Source organism: Haliaeetus leucocephalus, unplaced genomic scaffold, assembly GCF_000737465.1.
Source record: "Haliaeetus leucocephalus isolate CR32 unplaced genomic scaffold, Haliaeetus_leucocephalus-4.0 Scaffold273, whole genome shotgun sequence".
NCBI lineage: Eukaryota > Metazoa > Chordata > Aves > Accipitriformes > Accipitridae > Haliaeetus > Haliaeetus leucocephalus.
In genome coordinates this window covers 5,598,167-5,618,244 of record NW_010972709.1, presented here as the reverse complement: position 1 = coordinate 5,618,244, position 20,078 = coordinate 5,598,167, and the positions used below count along the sequence as shown (strand labels likewise).

The window sequence follows — 20,078 nt, the reverse complement described above, 5'->3', positions numbered from 1 at the left end:
TTCAAAAATGTTCCAATATGTCCTCAAACTGTTGAGGAGTTAGAAGTTGAGACTACAGCGTTTTTAATTCAGTTGCCTGTTGCCTTGGCACGGAGGTGGAGTTTATATATGCTGTTGTAGCCAGCGTCCCTTAATTCCGAGAAGGTCTTTAAAATGGCAAGCAGTTACGTTTGAAGTTTGGATCTCATGATGTCAATACAGATAAGTAGTAAAATGTTCCAGGGTGTGGTGATACTTAATCATTAATGATTGAGACTTGGGGCATTTCCTGAATATTAATGTTGGATATGAATGTTGATTGCCCAAGGCAAAATTATTACCCAGTTACTTATTCTCTCCCCTCTCCTTTTTTATCGATTGCTAATGCAGAAATGATAAATGCATAGTTAAGTCAAACATTTTTTGAGTATTCTCTGAGGCACGGTGATCTAGACAGAATGCTTTCACTACCTTCATACCTTGCGGATTGCATAAGTATCATGTAGTGTGAAAATGGTTATTTTAACTTTTTTTCCCCTGTAGTGACTTAATATGTAGTTACACAACGCAGACTGTAAGTTGTCCGCTGGGATTTTTTTTCCCTCCGAATCACTTGGTAAAATTCAGCCTTGTCATAGGCTTCTGGTTTTGAATGATGAAGCTGATGGAGAATTTGCTCTAATTGTGAAAGTGTAACTGCCACTAAGGGTAAACGGATTCAATGCCACACCTTGGATGTACTTTAATACTTAATCTACCCCTTAGGAAAGGTTGAGGGTTGACTCGCTAATGTCAGTACAGTACTTTATAAAAAACCTACTCATAAAAATGTTTATGACTAGGTTTACATGATTTACATTTTTAGAAAAAAGTAGCTTTTCTCTGCCAACACTAACTATTAATAACCTACTAAAATACATGACTTAAACATTTCATAAATGTATTTGGAACATGCAGCATATGCAGTTGGTTATGTTGGGTTCTATAGGAGCTTTAAACTCCCGAAAAGTCTTGCTTAATTCCTGCATGACAGTACGTGAGGAGACGCCAGTGAATATCATTATGCTGTAGGTAGATCTGTAGTGTTATCTGATTTCCAGGTAGTAGATTCATAGGGCATTTCTGCATATCACTTGCACATCTTGAAAATATGCTCTTGTAGCTTGTGGGAATAAACTTGGTTTCTCTTTCTGTTAAACTTTTCGTGGAGAAAGATTTTGTAATTCTGCATGTTAAACGTTTCAGAGGAAAGCCTTGCCTTTCTTGCTGTATGTTAGTGATTACTGAAGTGGGGTACATTCTTCCCCTTCTCCTCCCAGTAGCTGGGAACGTACCTGGAAGGAGCGCAGTCTGCCAGGGCCAGGGTCTCAGCAGGAGCCACTGCAGGCACCCTTGTGCCTCTCTGCGGGACAGGCTGAGCAGTTGCTGGCAGGGCAGCTCCTGCTCATCCAGCCTTCCCTCCGACACATGGCTTTTCCAGAGCAGCCCCGGCTCTCCTAAACTGTGTCTGCCCACTGCCTTTCAGCAGCTTTCTAACGGTGTACCTTTCCCCAGGTACAATCTAGCCCGTTCCGATAACAGAAATAGGGAGGAGCAAAAAAGTTTGAGAACTGCTGTTTCAGAAAGTTGGCAAACAGAGCTGAGAACTGTGCCTGCAGATGACTGAGTGAAAGGGCTGTCGTGGTGAGCTGTGCTGCGCTGCTGCAGCAGCCGTACTCGTGACAAGGTTGGCGACATTCAGTAAATTGCTGTTGGACTGCTCTGAAGGGTCAGGTATATAAAAGTACAAGCCAAAGACAAATTTTTCGGCTCTTTATTGAGGCAGGTTGTTCTATTTTTTTTTTTAAATTATTATTATTGTTTTTAAGGGGGGAGGGAGAGAGGAGACGTGCTTTATTTCATCTCTTGTTCCCTCTCTACTTCTTCCTTTCCACCTCACCTTGTGTTTTACCCCTTGGCTGAGAAGCAGCATCTCTTATTTAAATGAAGAAATGTTTCATGTAGTCTGTTTTATATATCTCAAAAGAATATATTTTAGAATTTTACAGATACTGATGATTCGCCAAATTATTTTTAATTTTTTAAATCAAATTTGTGGTACTAAGCACACATTTTCTGTAACACAGTGGCATCTTGGTCTGCTGAAATTTCTAGGCAGAGAATTTCTAAGAATCCATGCCATGCTAGGTTAGACTAATGGTTTGTCACGTCCACAAGTGCCATTTCTGACACAATTGGGGAAAAAGTGTAACAGAAAGATTCGTGGTGATTCTTCTTCAGGTCTCTTGCTAGGTTCTGCCCCTGGCACTTTAGGAACTCCAAGAAGTGAGATTTCGTAACAAGTTTTGAAAATAAGTCACATTCAGTGTGTTTTTCTGTTTCTTTAAAAAGACTAATACTTGAATAGTCTAAAAAGTCCTCATTTTCCTTGGAAGTTTCTTGTTTTCCTTTTTTCATTCTATTGTCCATGAATAGAATGCAAATCTTGCAAATTAGTTGTGCTGCCTGGTTAATAATACCTCTGCATTGGCTGGGACGCCACTGAGGTCAATCAGATTCAGATAGAGCCAAGGTATCTCCAGCTTCTGGGTGCTTTTGATACATTTTTGTTGCAGCCAAGGTAGCAGCTGGTTGGATCAATAATTGTACCCAAGCAATACTGTTTAAGTAATTTGCAGTGTTATAACTTAGAGCAATATATACACTCTCCTGAGATTATTTTCTTCAGCTGTGTACAAGTTTCTCATTTAAACAATATTATTATTTAAAGGACCATATGTTGTGAAAGTAATTGGACAATTATAGCAGAGTGCTATATATTAGCACATTCTGATGTGCTAAGTATCAGCAAATTATTTCTCACATAACTTTTGACCTAACATTCTCATTTGTTATATACTGTCAGTATGAACTGTATCTTTTGCTTTTCTGTTACAGTTTAGAAATGTCAGGTCAGGGCCAGGACATGATAATTGTGCCACTGTCATAGTTTGACTTAAATTACAGCAGTATAACTTCCCTTTTATCAGGGGAAATGATAATAAATGTGCTTATTCAGGTATAATTAATTTCCAATTTTAAGCTCAGTAAAAGGTCATTCTTCTTACTGGTTGAGTCCAAATATATGTAGATGTTGAGTACAGTAAAGTGAAAGTTTCTTCGCTCCATGCATTGTGACTTCCAGACTTCTCAATAAAGACTCTTTGGAATTTTTCTAGTTAATTTGTGTTGCATTGGAGAACGTGCTAATTTGCATCCAGAATGTTTGTCCAAAACATCAGTGAACCTTGCTGGTTCTAAATGGTACCTTCCTGGTTAAATGAATCCTCCTGGTGCCTAAGGTGGGGTTCCCTGGAAGTCCAGGATCGTGGTAGATTGTGGCCTGTGGGGAACGTTCTTCACTTCCAGCATCTCCTAAGCAGATCTAAAAAAAAAATAAATAAATTTTTTTTTTTTAATGTTTTGCCTGAAATGTTTGGGTTTTTTTACTGATATTTTAAATGGGAAAGACTTATTTTGGTGGTATTTGTTTTCAGCAACCTATTTGTTAACCTGAGCAGTTGTTCAAGTCTTTTCTTTTATACCTCATATGTTCAGGCTTAGGTTTGCACAAACGGGAACTGAGTAGGCAATGAATCAGGTTATAGATGTTCTGTATCTACTCTGTGCTCAGTTTGAATATAAATAACTCCACAAGGAGTGAAGACTCAGCCTCTTGGTGTTTGCTGGGAAGTAATCTGCGTAAGAGGAAAATCGTATGGAAAAACTACTCTGCCAACTTAAAAAAAAATTGCTTAGAAAGTACTATCTTGTAAGATTGAACTGCCTGGCACAGAAGCAGATTTTGTAAGGCACATGAGACAAGAAGCTGAGAAGAGAGGTTTTTTGTATCTACCCATCTGCTTAGGGCTGACTTAGGAGGAGTTCAGGAGTTGGTCCCAACCGTATGCCTTAAAACCGTAGTTGCATACTGTATTCAGTTAAGCTTTTGTAACTAGAAATAGCTTGCTGTGACACAGTTAAGGAACTGTAAAATTGAATTGTGAAAGTATTGTTCTCTTTCTATGCAGTTTAAGTGAATGGACATAATTGGAAATGTAATATTTAGGTAAGGGAAATGTGTATCATGTTTTCAGATTAATTTCTACAGCTCCTCTGTAGGAAGATGGGGTTTTTTTCCCTATTTTGTTAAATGTATGGGATTTGTTTACTAAAGCATTTCATCAGTTAACTTGTAGTACAGTTTTACGTAGATTGGGTTAATCCACAGCAAAATTATTTCAGAAGTAGCAGTACAGAAACTTGTGCTTCTTTCAATAAATTAACTCCCAACTTTTCTGTAAATAGAGCCCTAGATGGCTAGAAATAAAATACATATCTTTCATGTCTTTTAGTTGACAGTGTCTTCTAAAGTCAGGCTGGCAAGAAGAACAGGTAGGTCGAAACTGTTGCCTGAAACAATGCTCCCTGATGCTGGCTGAAGAATTTCACTAATGGGTTTAATGTGATGATGACTATATCTGTGCTTGGAAGGAAGTGAGGGTATTTTTGTTGTTGTTGCCTGGTAGTATTTGATGTTTGTTTCCAAATATTTTTCTTGTATCATCTTCACTTCTGATAGTGCAAAACTTTTAATAACTGGAAAAGAAATGAAAAGATTTCACATCATATTAAATATAATTATAGAAATTGGTGTGATACTTTAAAGGCAGCTATTGCCTGATACATGTTGAATTCTGGGCCATACCTCTTGCTGACCTGGTTTCAGGAAAGCCTTTGTGTTACTGTCAGGATCTATTTACTTACTTGTTTTTTACTCAATTTTCAACATTGCCTTCCAGTCTAGGTAGAATATAGAATATGATCTTACAAACTCCAGGTAGAAGACCAGTTTCTGTTTGGCCTTTTTAATTGATTATATCTGGGGGGGGATTGTTCTTCCTATCAGCAAAGCAGTTCTCATCCAGAGATTCTCAGCTGCCATGTGAGGGTCTCCCAGTGCTGGCTCCTCTCCTATCGACTCCCAGGTGGGAGGGGAAGACTGCAGAGTAACAATTAAAACCAGTTGACATGTGGCTTTAACCTGTTTTAAGTGCACTGCTTATACAGGTGGTTGCAAACAGAGGTGGTTACAGTGTTAACATGGAGTAGTATGCTCTGCTGTATTTTTTCTAGACCTCTTCTGCCAAACTGACACGGGCGAAGTGACGGTTCTGCTTGGGTTTGCTGTCGTCTTCTGTTTTGATTGCAATTACATACACAAATAAGTATTGCGAAAATATTTTTTTTTCTTAAACCATGGACATGGGAAATGGTTTATAAAGGCACTTACATAAACTCTGCAGAAATAAAAAGTCCACATCATCAGCGGTAAATAGTACTAAAAGATCAGAGTTTGGCCTTGTTACCAGTGTGGTGTAGCCTTTGAGACCAGTTCGGTTTTGGTGTCAAGTTGCTTTTGGAGAACTTCTTTATGCACAAATTTGATTATTTGCACTTTTGTCTTATGCTTACTCTTTCCAGTGCTGGCTTTGAAATTCAGCATGGTTGATCTCTTTTGCATGGCAACTTGATTATAAACAATTTTTGTGTTAGTTCTTGGGCTATTAAGAGAGTAACTTTGCTTGTGTAAGTTTGTCAAGGTGTCTGTAAATACATTGGAATTTTACTGAGTGTATGAGGAAAGTGTGCTGACAGCTACAATTTTAATTTAGTTTTGATGAGTTTAATTTGGCTGTACCTAGAGACTGCATTTCTTAAGACCATAATTTCTTTAAGTGATTTTTCATTCCTGTTACTTTGTGAGGGACTTGGAGGGACTAAAACAGAGAACGCTTTTTCAGAATGTGAAACTGATTGTCCAGAAACACTGGCAATTGCACAAGTAAGGTGAAATGGAAACTTTTCTTCCCGTAATTTTACAGTTTCAGGAGACATAGATGGTGTTTGTAACAATAGGGAGATTTTAAAATATCAGAAATCAGATTTTAAAATTTATAGCCTTTTGTGTCAGGAGAGTCTGTGCTTCCTTGACTTCTTTGTTTAATAGTCACAAAAGTTTCCCGTGAGCTGTGTAGGAGGCGTGAATACTTCGGTTGTTCACTTAACAGATATAAACTATACCTTTTTCTTTTATGTTGAGGGCAGCCTGAACTTGATATGAATGACCCTTTGCTATAACTGAGCCAACATTATTGTACCTCAGAGCTTTAGGATTGGAACATGCTAATCTAGAGGGCAAAGTTTTCTGTTCCCTTAGAGGAAAGCGTCGCTCAAGTGAGGTTACAGGAGGTGTTCGAGCAGCTTCGGCGTTGCAGTTACTGTCTGCAGAGGGCTGAATGTCACCTAGTGAAGTGGGGGGGACCTTTCGTAAGAAAAAGCAGGTGTTGGTTTAGACCAACAAGCTTTTTTCTGCTGAAATATTGTTAGAATGATGTTAAGACTTGTGCAAGGTTTTCCCTGCTGGATTCCCTGTTGCGAGCCTTGTTCAGTCCCCAGTCCCCACAGTAGTATTGCATTGTTGTAGCTGGTCTGAGCACTTCCCAGCTATGGTAAGCAATGCAGTCCACGTCTCGTGCAGCCTCGAGTTTTGGCACAGTCTCGTCTCAGTAAAAATGTACTAGTAACATTAGTGATATGGGAGATGCAATATAAATAGCAATGCAGTCAGGTTACTTGGAACTCTGTATGTGGGGGTTTTGATTTTGTGATACAGATGCTTTTTTAATGGAAATAGTACTGAATTTTGCTTGCTTGAATTCTCATTGTCTCATGTTACAATATAGTTGCTTCTTACTACTTAGAAATGAGCAAGTAGTTGTGTGACTGTGGCATTAACAAACCTGTCCTTTATAAACATGATGTTGGGTGTTAATCTGTGAAGCTTCATGTGACCTGTAAGAATAAACCTCATTGTTTAGGGGTAATGGAGCTAGGTGTGTTGTTTCTAGCGAATGATGATAGACTTGCTCTGTTGAGGTTTACCTGCTCACTGACGCTTGTGCTACGTGTAAGGGAAGATCATTTAACAGTGATTGGGACTTCAGAAACAATATTTTAAAACCATCCTGAATAAAGAAGAAACTGCTTTGAATTCCAGTTTGGAACAGAATCAAACAGTGTCTATGTCTGAATCTAGAATAACAGAGCCCTGGTTAACCAGTATGTTGCTGGAAGCTGTGAGGACAGTGAACTTCACAAGATGAAGTACCTTCCTTATTTTAAAGATGGGAAAATGTAAAAGCATTGGCCACACTAACCTGAAATAAAGATGACCTGAGCTGGGAGTTGTGTGTGATGCTGAGGAATTCGCTCAGAGAAGAGTAATGCTATGTAGATTTTTTTGGAGGCATGGGGTGTGGTGTTTTGGGGGTTTTTTTTGTTTGTTTTGGCTTGCTTTTTGGCTTCTGGTATATAGGAGCCTAATATGGTGCTTTGACCTCCTAAACGTTTTTTTTGTTGGGTTTTTTTGTTTTTTTTAGAGAAAAGCTTACTTCTGTCATAGTTATTCTGAATTGCCTTTTGGAGACATAGTCACTTTGCCTCCATTCCCTTATCTACAAGGATAATAAGCTTGTGCTGTCACACAGTACTGCTGTGATAGATGTATACAAGTGAAGTAGAAGTACTAGAAGACAGATAAGCTCATTTGTTATACAAAAATAATTATAAAAAACTCTATTGTGATAACTTAAAAAGCATTTTAAGTTAGAAATTGTCAGAATTGTTATTAAAACTGTTAACAGTAATAGCACTACAAAATGCGTTAATGTACCGCACTAGAGACACTGTTTTAGTAAGCTGAGAATTCTGGCAAAAATTAGAGACTCTGCAGTGACATAGATTCAAAGCATTCTCTTTTTGAATTGTATTTAAGGGAATTTTAAAGTCCCCTGGTAGTGTACTTCATTTTCTATAAATTCCATCTAATAAGTAGTAGTATATAATTCCCTTGCTGAAGATGTCTCAGAAAACATAATCCACAGAAAAGCTATTTATTTTTGTGTTCTCTTTGGTGCATGTTCACCAGCAAGTTAAAAAAAAAAAATTAAGGAAAAAAAGAACAAGAAGAAAAGGAAAAAAAAAAATAGCAAAACCCAAACCTAAACACACATTTGTTCTTAATCATACTTGTTGACAAATCAAGGAGTGAAATAGCTGTATTAATTTTAGGTTCTATTAGGAACAGTCAAAGCAAAAACTATACTGTACCAAATTTTGAGTGGTAGCAATCAGGGAGGGAATAAATTTTAGTTTAAAGGTCTGAGACAGCATTAGAATTAAGACAGACCTACAAGTGATGGTCTTGCATGGCCTTCGTTTTCCCTGCTCTTGAAAAGAAGTTTTGAGTTCCCCTAATTTACACTGCAAGAAAAGTACAACAGGTTACCTGCTGCTTTGTTTTTATATCCTATGGTACACTTATGTGATACGATGGGGAAGAAAAGACAAATAATAATCAGCTTCAATTTTATTCCACTCTAAAGTGAGGAAGAAGTTTGGAATTCTTGAAATGTTTGGCAGAAGAGATTTGTTTTCCAGTTAGCCATACATTTCCCTTCCACATTTGTTATTGGCTGGGGATTTGGTAGTAAGCAGACAGAAACTGTAACATTACCTTTGGTATGGGGGGGTAGAGTTGGTCCCTGGGTACAGGAATCATTTAATTGCCTTTTACTTCTTCTCCATTGTTTGTTTCAGAGCAGATATTAATTGATATTATATTAGAAGCTGTTAGAATTCACTGTACATTTGGGACAATATGGCTATATAACCAAAATTTTTCTGGAGCTTTTCCAGCTTAGGAGTACAGGGATAAAACTAGATGATTCTTATGTGTTACTATTTAGTGAGACTGATTTGATCTCCTGGAAGATGTCTGTAAAGGATTTTTCAAATTGTTTCATTCTCTTCTTTTTCAATAAAACTGTTTTCTAAAACTTGGTAACAATTTTTGGAGCCATATTCAGATAAAACAAGATCCAGAATTTTCTGGTGAGTAGTTGAGAGATCAAGTCAGTCACCTGTGATTTATAGAAGCTGTCCTAGCTTGAAATTTGCAAAGCAGGTGTTTTGGTTTTTTTTTAACATCCTTAACATTGACTGTATAAAATATTTTAAAGAAATCATATTTTTACTTAAAAACACCTGAACTTGCCACACATTATACGTGTACAAGAGAGGCACGCGTACAGCTTTGAATATCCAAAATAATTGATGTTACAGAGGAGTTACTGAACTGCTAAGCCAGTTACAGTTGAAACTGTGCTATGCTGATGTCTGTACAGGCAAGCTTACATTTGAAAGGCTGTAGTACTGATGTTTTCAAACAAGTGTAACTAGTAGCAAAGCTTTTGGTCTTTTCTGCATTAAGACTGCTTAACTGTGATCCCCTCTGTTTCAAAGCACAGTGTGATGGGCATAGGTGACATATGGCCACAACACAGAGCTGTCAGAGAAAAAAGAAGGGCAAACTAAAGATACATGGACATCTTGCACATGAGAACTTGCATTGTATTTTATCTTCAAAGACTGCAGAATAACTCGCATCTCTGTTTACATAAGCAGAGCTGTGTTCAACTCATGGTAAATGTTGCTTCCAAAGCTTTTATAACTTAATTGTTCAGTGGAAGAATGCTGTTTTTTCTTCGAATAACATAGGCCGTGCAGCATTCTTAAAGGTTCTGCGCATTCTGGCCCCTATCCATCACAGTACTTAAACCATGAGTAGCCCTATTAAAGTTGATAGAATTACTCATGTGCTTAAAATTAAACATGTGCTTAAGTGCTTTGATGGATTAGAGCCAAAGTTGTCAGCACCTTGCCTTGTTATTTGTTGTGTTACACCTGCCTCCCTGTGCACTAGTCTGGATCTTTAAGGGACAGATTTTCAGATTTGCTCATTCCAATATGTAGTTACTCTGTGTTGTAAAAATGAGTTTACATGCACAGTCATAGTAAATTCATACACTGTCTGGAAGTATAAACACACAACTACAACTCTTGAAATCTAACAGTACTTGACAAATTTCACAAGATTTTTTTCTGGGGATTTCAGTGGGAATGTTGTGCTAATTGTTTACATGGAAACATGACATCTGTAGTGTTTTTCACAAAACTAGCTTTCTATTGAAATCTGGATTTTAATAAAGTGTATAATGGAAATCACCATTTAGAAACAACAGCACACTGTTACGAATGACTGTGAACTGGAACTTCACAAAAGCTAAGTCAGTAGGGGCTGTTCTAGTTTCTGCTGATAATGCTGAGTTTGTAAGCATTTAGGCAATTCTTTAAGGCTTATAACTAAAGTTACATGTACCAACTCTTCGTCCTTGGAGATAACTGTGGAAATCTTCCTTGATTCAGACTTTGTCAGTGGTACAAATTCCAGATCTACAGCTGTAGAGAAAATAGTTGATTCAGTGAAAGCAGTCCAACGCTGCCGTAAGAAATGTGTGGTGGACTAAACTTTTAATGTTAATATCTTGCTGAAATCTAAGGTCATCTTTCGGTGACAGCTGCATAAGTTTAATAAACAGTTACTGTGTTCCTTTCCAAATTGTCCCCCCTGGTTTTTGGGTGCTGAAAGTCTACATTCACTGCCTTAACTGCTTTCCTCTTCAGACTGTCATTCTGAACTCAGGAGGCTATCTATACTAAATCCTGCAGCATTTAGGAAATATAAAGGTTGGGGTCATTGAGAGTTCAATTGAATTTAAAAAAAAATAATGGGAAAAATGGTGAAATATGTTAGATAATTATTTTTTGAGTGAAGCAAACGCAAAATTTTCAGGAAAATGCAGTCATGTTGCAGGTCATTTCACAACGAAGGGGAAGCCTTCTTTGCTTCATTCCTTGATTAATATTTGGAACTGAGTTTTAAATTGAAATTAATAGTTGAGTGAATATTTCATGGTGGAATGTGTACTTTGAATTTTCTGTCCTAACTCACAAATGTTTGGGTTTTTTTAACTATCAATTGGTAGCAAATAGCTCTTTGCAGGTACCTGTTGTTAACTGTTACTGATCAGATGACTCAATGACACTTTGTATTTGCCCTGATCAGATGTATCTAAGAATTTCTGTGATCAAATAGCACTTAAATTTGAATCTTTGTGAGCACATGTGCATTTGAATATTGTAGTAATTTTCCCAGATGTTATGTTAGCAAACCTTGATTGCACACAAATTTTTTCTGAACAACTAAAGTGTATGTCCCCAATAAGCAAAAAAAGTAGCTATTTCAGTTGTTCTCTTAGTGGAATTGGAAAGCTCTGTTATCACAGTCGAAGCTCTTTGTGTATTTTAGTGGCCTTTAGTTGTATTAAAGGAAGAAATTGGAAAGGTGGAGTGAGAATAAAAGTAGGTAATTCAGACAAAAGTTACAGTGATTGCTTGTAGAAACATGTTTTGTAGAATTTACCTTGTCTCCAGTAGGGCACCACATTGTACAAATTTCAGCCTTCCCCTTTTTCTGTTTCTGTTGTGCTGTTGTCCTTTTGACATCTGTGTCTTACCTGCTAATGTGCAGGGGTTTGGATTAAAAACCTTGGGTTTTGTCACTGTTAGAGGCAAGCCTGTCTTCAATATCACGTGCTAGAAGTGTTTCAGATGATAGTGGACATCATAATCACTAAAAAAATAAGAGATTTTCAGGACTGGCCGTCTTCCACCTGTCTTGTTACTGTCTTCCATACTGCATTGCATCTTGCCTGGGCTGGTCTGTGTGTATACTTATTTGGCATCCAGTGTTCCAGCCATTTTTATTTTAGGGCTTCTTTCCATTTAATATTGACACTTAGCCAGCTGTGTACTTTTTTAGTTTTAAGCAGCAGTGAGGTCATTAGCCATTATAGGAGCTATTCCTCTCATTCTTGTACGCAAACCCCTGAAGAGCTTTGGGATGTGATTGCCCTCTTTGGAAAGCTTCATACCTAGTCCTGGCTGAAGAAATTACTAGCATACAGACATTCACAAAACAGTGTCAGAGCAAATGAAACTCATAGGGTGCTCATCAAATCAATGTTTCAAAGTTCAGACAACAGTACTTTGAAAGTGCCTGAAAACTAGGGTGAGAACAAGACCCCCAGTAACGCTGCCATAACCTGCCTGTATTTTAAAGCAAAGTCTCTGCAGTACCAAGGATGAATCGATGAACAGTACAGCAAATACCCCAGTTTTAACAGAAGGTGCTGTTGATCCATGTATACTGCAGTGTCTGGTCAGCATGTACTCACACGACAGTATTTTTTCTGGACATGAAGAGATCAATAGACCCAATCAGGTCACTCGGGAGACCCTAGTAGATTAGGTCTGCAGACAATTTGAAACAGCAGAGAGTAAAGTATGTCCTGAGAGGTGTCAGGTGCTGTATTTCAGTGCTGTTGCACAGTTGGACATAAATGTTTCAAAAAGGTGATGGCCAATGTGCATGTTTCCTTTTTTTCTGTGTTAATGACTGCACTCACAGAGCTAAAAAAAAATAAATTTAAAAAAATGTCTTTGTGCTTCCTGACAGCAGTTTGAAATGGTTATCTCAAAATAGTGAATTGTACAAGGCAAGATGATTCAGCAAGTTTGACTCGAATCCTATTCCTGCTGGTTCTGAGAGATGTTCTTCTGTACCAGAAAAGAATGACAAAGTGTACTCTGAAGACTCTAGCCTTGTTAATTATTGTATCAAGCATCTCGAGAGAATACTAAACTTTTGAGGACACCTTTTATTGTAATACGCTTAATTACCTGTACTCAGAGCAAGAAAATGAAACTGCTGTGTTATCCTCTGTATGCATGCCTGAAGAGCTAGAGACCAAGTTTGCAATTTACAAAGGTGTTTAATTGCATGGTATGAATTAAAGGGCCTTTGTCAACCTCATACATCACAGAGCTCTTTGTGAACACTTCTATTTTCATTCCTTACCTAAACTATTGCTAGTTAATTAGCTGAGGTAAATGGAGCAGTATAAGCAGAATTATGCTGCTTAATATTGGGTCTGTGATGGTCTCTTTGTGCCACTTACGGGTATAAAGGGACTGTAAACCAGTTAAACTGGTTTTACATAAGAATCTGCAAAGCAGAAGGGGAGCCCCAAGGTGGCTTAGAGCCAGAATAGCATCTCTGTGCCACATCCAGCTGGACAGATGGTATGAGGAGGGTGCCATGTGCCTGGGCTGTTCCTGCCTGCCGGAGCAGCCTTTGGGACAGAGCCATCAGGTGTGCATCCCGCCACCCTCCTGGCTCCTTCAACTTCATCAGGAGCCAAACCTGCCCGCAACCAGTCTTAGCATCAGAGGGCCATGGAGGTGGATTAAAGTTACTCTTTAACCTTTACACCTGGGATGACACAATGAGCACAGGTAAAATAAACCTAAACACTGAGTTTATTAGGCTTATATTTAAGGATGCTTTTTTTAGAGTTTTATAGTAATGTCATTATGGTACTGTTCCATAAGATAAGAAACAAGTCACACCCCTAGCCCCTAACACTCCAGTGTAAATAAAGATCAAAAATAACATCATCTCTGCTTTCACAGAGCTGTGATACGTTTTTTATCAATGCTTCAGTAATTTCTATTTCTTGCCTTTTAACTTAGAGTATGATTCTGTCATTCCATAAATAGCAGGTATCTCTTTGCGCTTACATTTCTTATCATATGGTCATCTATTTATGACCACATAGATGCGCATGTAGCTCATGGAGGTAAATATTGTAATGTATTAAAACAAGCAACAGTAAAGCAGTTTATAGTGCTTTTTCCAATATTTAAAAGGGAACTTGTGAAAGCCCTGTATATATTGTCTATTCTATATATTGCATCATGTGTTTGTGTGTGTGTGAAAGTGATTATGCTTCAGGGGATAATTGAACTAAGGTCTCCCAAATCATTTAGGTCACAATTAGATCTGTCCAACATAATTAATTTTTAACCGTGTCTTTAAATCAAAGTGTATTGTGACAAAATTGTTCAACCTGCTGGGTTTTTCTTTTTCCAAAGGGTGTTATTTACAGAGAAAGCAAATAGTCCATCCTCATAGCTGGTCTTTTTCTATTATTATTATTACTTCTTCTCACAGTGAAACCTCTTTGGTAGCTAGATGGTACAATTTGTTGTTACCCATATATACCCAGAATGTCGGAGAAATAAACCCAAGAATCTTCGAAGTGAGGTAGATGTTGGGGGGAAAAGGTGGTGTAAAATGAAGACCATAGTATTAAGGAGGGGAAACTATATTTCTGCATCCAGCAGGAGCAAGGGTCTGTTGCTTTCAGTGAGATGCTTGATACGTACGTGGTCAATGTTACCCGCATGGCATTCACTATGGAGAGTGCTTTAGATTACATTTTGTCAGCTAGCTATGCCTTTGGGTAACTTTATTTCATCTTACAGGGTGACAGAGTTATCAAGAACAAAGTATTAATGTGGTTAGAAAATCTCTTTCAATTCTGCTGCAAGTGAGGACCCAACTAAATCATATTTCCTGTCGGAAGCAGTACAGAGTTACTGCTGCACTGCTGATGCATGGTAGCTCTTACCCCATGGTACTGCATGTGCTTGTCCTTTTTGTTCTTGAACAGTAGAAAATAGAAAATCTCTTTGAAGTTGGCAAAATTACTGAGGTATCTCTGTGGTGTGATATAAATGAAGAGTTCAATTTGCAAATTATATTCAGTGGTTTTTGCTATTGCATTTTAGCAGTTTTGTCTGTAAAATTGGTATTTTGTCATAGGTCTAAGATGAATTATTTCAGCTTCACTCTGAATAGGCACCTATTTTCCCCTGTTTTTAAGTGCCTCTAACTTGGCCTCTGCCCTCTTTGCCATTCTAGCTGTTATATTTTGAGATAATTGTCATGTTGTTTTGTTAGAAATAACCCAGGCTGCTAAACCAAATTTATCTTATTGTTGAATTGTAAAGTACCGCAGAATTTTTGTAATGTGGATTGGTAGCAAAATCTTAATTGAACTTCCTTACTTGTGGTCTTGTGTCTGAAGATGTTGACTGCACTTCTTTGTTTTTATGAGGTGGATTGGCAGGTAGTGCTGTTTGCATTTTTGTTAACTTCCATAACGTGCAGTAAACAAATTTTAATGCAGATTTTATGGAATGTTTATGAAATCCATAAGCATGTTTCACTGCATCAAAGACACCATATTTAGATGAATAGCTATGTTTAAAGCCCATGTGCCTGTGAAGTGTATGACTGCCTGTCAAAGAAGTGAATTGTGTTTTAAAATGAAATTGATGTATTAACTTTTCATTTGCTTTCAATGTGTAGCTGCAATGGGCTTTTGAAGGTGAGCAGAAAGGGGACAGCCCGTGGCTACTTCCCTGTGTGTTCATGATTGTTGGTAATACCTGAAAGCAAACTGAGATGCACCTGTGTTGAAACACAGCAATGTCATTTTCTCCTACAAAAAGCCAAAGGCAAATTAATTGTTTTGTAAGATTCTTATTCTGGCTCTTATACTTGCAAGTTGATTCACTTAACTGGCAGTGCTTTGCACAGGCAGGGGAAGCTTTTCACTAGATAGAATTGTTATGTCAGCAAGTTCAAGAGTGAGCAAAGTTTGACAGTGCTTCAGAAATAAAGGTAATTTATGTATTATAACAATCACTGAAGGTGATAGAAGTCAGACTGTTTACAACCTTATAAAGAAGACAAAGGCTAACGCTTTTTATTAACATTATGTGATTACATTTTAATATGCCCTATTAAAATGGTCTATATATACTCTCCAGGCATGTACATCTTACAATACAAGTTTAAAGAGAAACTTTCTGCTTTTTTTATTATTTGCAACAGCATCCTGAGAACTACAAAAAATTGGGAAACATAATTAATAAAGAACATTTTAACATGGTTTTGGGGGTTTTATATAATGCAAAGCCAGTCATTCGCTTGGTGTGCTCTGCCCATGCTGTTACATACCCTTCAGGATTTTAGACAAGCTCGCTTGTGGTGAAATAATGTATACACACTATTAAATTGCAAACCATTATGTGGCATTATTTGTTATGTTAAGGCTGCACCTAGGCTATCATGTGTTAAAAGACAAACTGAGAAAGAAAATGACGTTTTGCAAAAATGAAAGGTAGCATTTATATCTGCAATATGCAAAGAACGTTCCAATATTTTGTATTCACATTGTAAGTATTCATGTTCCAGGGTATGTTCCTTTTTTAGGCCATGTTCATAGTAGGATTAATTGGCAATCATCACTGACCCTCATTAAAAGCCTTTTTCTGTTGCATATTATCTGATCAAAGTCTTTTTACTTTCACTCAAATGATGCATTCCACAGCATTAAATTTACCTCTTCACAGTGTTCTTCATGACATGTCTAACATTTGGTTCCTAAAGTATTCCTGCATTTAAAGTGTGGAGTTTCCTGTATAATCAGGGGATTTGGGGGAGATGTGGGGAGGGTTTCCCCACTAACTTAGATAATTAATATATGTTAAAATTATAGTGCTATATTATCATGGCTATCTTTCCTTCTAAAGGGAAAAAAAAATTATTGTTGTTGCTTTGCACTCTCCATGTTTTGGATTTTTTCTGGCTATCTTATCATGGGTTTGTAGGGTTTAAAGAAACATATCATTTCATTTCTGTTCATAAAATCTATCTACTTTTTGCTGGAAAAAAGGAGTAATATGCTACATTCTGATTTAAAACTAGGTAGTTTGTATTTTTCTCTTCAATCTTGCCCGAATTCTGTGCATTGAACAGAACTTTGCAACAAGGCATCCCTGGCTTCTTAACCTATTAGTAGTGACCAATAAATTCAAACTTCTTTGCTTTCAGGAATTTAGATTAATGTCATAAAGGGGTCACAGGATTTAGTACTTCTTTTTTTCTTCTATTTTTTTTTTTTTTTTAATTCTTTAACATGTTTTGTTTTGACCATTCATTTCAGCACTGAATTTCTTTAACTTTTCTACCTGTGAGATGTTTATACTGGGTGAGCTGAATCCTTGGTCCTCTGGAATGTTCTTTTTAAACTGTAAATATTTTTTCCAAGTTCCAAGTAATGGTTTTTCATATTATCTGGAAAGTAAACCAGAAATTAACATTAAAATTAAAATTAAATTAGTTTACTTTCTGATAATGTTTGGTAGTGTGTTCATTGCATGTAAGATTTGACAAAGTCTAAGTAAAAATGTTGCCATTTTAATACTAAAGCTCAGCCACAGGTGGAGAAGTTCTTTACTAAACACTGATTGGATTTGTTTTCAAGGAATATTTGATTTTCCTGACCTTTTTTGTCATTCTGATTTCATGTTATTTGAATTAAAATCTCATCTTTTTTTTTTTTTATAGTACCTAAAATAGACTTTATTAGTTTTCCTGAAAGCTATGTGCAGCTTTGCTTTGGCCCATTTAAATATTGAAAACAGCAGGATTTGAGATTTTTCTTATAATCCTCAACTAATAGAGTTTAATGCTTTGTTTGGCCTACCCTACACAGCCTAAGCAAAAGTTTTAAACAAGATTAAAAATATGACCTTATTAACCTACAGCATCTAAAGATACAGAACAGGCCTGCAGAGACAGCAGTCGTTCATTAGGCAGGATAGCATGGTGCTATTCCCAATCTCCTCAGTCTGTTCCAGAGGAAAACATTTTGGCTGCCCAGCTTTTTTCTTTAGTAGTTTTGGCCATCATGCTGGCACCCAGGAATAAGAAAGAAAAAAGCAAGAATCTGTTTCTAAGTTGGATATTCAGTCTTCATGGTTGGGGAAAGTAAGTTCAATTACTTGTGGAAATTTGAGGTGCAACCTGTCTGGGATTTCTCAAAAACAATTCAAGCAGAGCTAAGGGACAGCAGAGGTGCAGCTTAGCTTTTGTTTACTGTACTTCATTAGTCCCTGAATAAAATGAGTTTCACCTTTTGTTTTTTGAAGAGAAGTTACAGTAGTATCTAAGCTGTTGGATGGGTGATTGATGAACATGTTGCATTCCAGAAGAATAAAGTATCTCATTGTCATGGAAAATTTATGCTTAGTAAACATTATAATGACATGATACATTCATTGCTGTGTAATAAGATTCCTTGTTTACTGGGCATGCTATAGGGCTATGGCAACAAAACCAGAAATAGGAACTATGAGTATTCTTGTTGTAAGGATGATGATGGTTATCAAGCTGTTTGTTGCTTGCTGTAGCTCTACATCACTCCATATTCATTATCGCTTTGCAGTGCCACTAGTAGCGTGAGGATCAGTGAAGAGGTGTAAATGTGAAAGTTTGACTAAAACTTATAATAAAATTAATGTGGTTTATTGTATGGTATGGAAGAGTCAGGTAAATGTGCATTTAGCTGGTGCTTTGAGACAGTTATCTCCAAGTGTTCCAGGGGAGAGAATATAATTATAGTTTGCTTAAAAAACAAACAAAGAAAAAAACCCCACACATAAACACCCCCCCAACAGAAGACTCTCTAAACTTCTGTCTGTCTAATGATGTTCTGAAACAAAGCAAAATGACTGAATATTTTTTCTCGACTTAATGCTTTAAAAATACTGATATCTTGCTTAACTTTCAGCATATCAGTTGCCCTTTTGATCTCAATAGGGTGGAATCTGGATACATGTTCATTAAGTTCAAGACCCAGCTGAAAATTGGAGGCAAAATGAAGCTAAATTGCTTACACTGTTATTGATAAACATTTCCTGCTTTCATACCATTTATTTTTTTTAATAAAGGAACATAATTTTGTGTCTGATGTTTTTGCAATCATACGTGCACTATCTGAAAAATACAGTACTTGTACACTTACCGTAAGTCTTGGTTTGTGGAATGGAGAATTTCTTAAGACCTGGGGCAATAGAAAACATTGAAGATGGGAAGGAAGAGGGTGAAAAGGCCTCAGTATTTCCTCTCTTTTCCTGTCTTATTTATTTTCCTTAGTTCAGTGCTTTTGGCCTTTCTTGGCTCACTGCCTTGTTCCCATCACCAGTGCCAAATCCCAAAAGCAAAAAAATGGTAGCCTTCAGGAATAATGTGGTCTGTAGGTAGATCAAGAAGTCTAGGGAAACCAAGAATTTACATCTGATGATTGATCATTTAATTTTCTTTCTGCATCAGGCTTCACTGACCTTCCTCGCCCTGACCCACAGTTTTGAGAATATATGCAGTGGTCAGTGATGAGGAGCTGATGTTTAGGGATAATTGCGTTTCTGTTTGGTAGAGTTCTGCTGCTGATTCAGACATGTTCTCTACACAGCTAAGTCATCCTGAATGAGCTGATTTGATGCTGCTGTTTGCTTTCCATCTGTAAGAGCAGCACTTGCATGCAACCACGCTTTCACAACTGTAGAATGTATAGTAAGATCCTCCACGTCTGTATCTAAAAGGCAGCGTAACATGCAGCTGGCATGGTGGTGTTTTCCTTGACCCTATCTTTTACAAAAGTTGCATTAATCTTTCATTTGATAACCAAAATTCCCACCAGTCTTGGATGTCTGCATCTGCCTTATTTAATCAGTACTTTTTTTTTCTGCTGTTCTTCTGCCTTCTTGATTGGTGAATATGCTTTCAGTTTCATTTTAGTTGTTGGTTGTGAATAATTATAGAAAGGAAAAAGTGATAAAAAGCATTTGCAATATGAGTACTTAATTAACTCAGTAAAATGAGTTTTTCAAGCTTTGGTCTGTAAGCTGAAAGTGCGAGCAGTACCTTTTTAAAGGGTAAAAAAAAAACAACATACTGTTGGTAGTTTGAAGTCTCTGGGATACTGTGCTGGAAAAATGTTAGTTTTCAAAATGAAAAAAATTAATAATAGTTGGTATAAATATTCAGATAATGAAAGCATTCTGTAAAAACAGTTTCATGAAGATTAAAAGGTCACTAGACAATTTAGCTGGGGTTTTTTTTAGTAATTACATGGCTAACTTGGTTTACCTCAAAGTAGCAATTTTATGCTGCATATAACAAGAAATTAATAATTAAAAATTTTGTCATGGTGCATCACAATTAAGTTAGAGTTTGCGGGCTCAATACTAGTAAGACCTTTAGGATGCTAGTTCCTCGTTACACCAAATGTTTGTTCGTACAGTTCTTTTGATTGCACTGTTTAGCATTGAAAATAACT

The 20,078-nt window shown here is 37.0% G+C and overlaps 1 protein-coding gene across 1 annotated transcript in view; it reads left to right on the top strand.

Moving 5' to 3' along the window:
- Window positions 1-20,078, top strand: part of GNAS (GNAS complex locus) — a 115,921-nt gene that overhangs the window by 36,248 nt on the left and 59,595 nt on the right. The gene's annotated exons all lie outside the window — the stretch shown is intronic.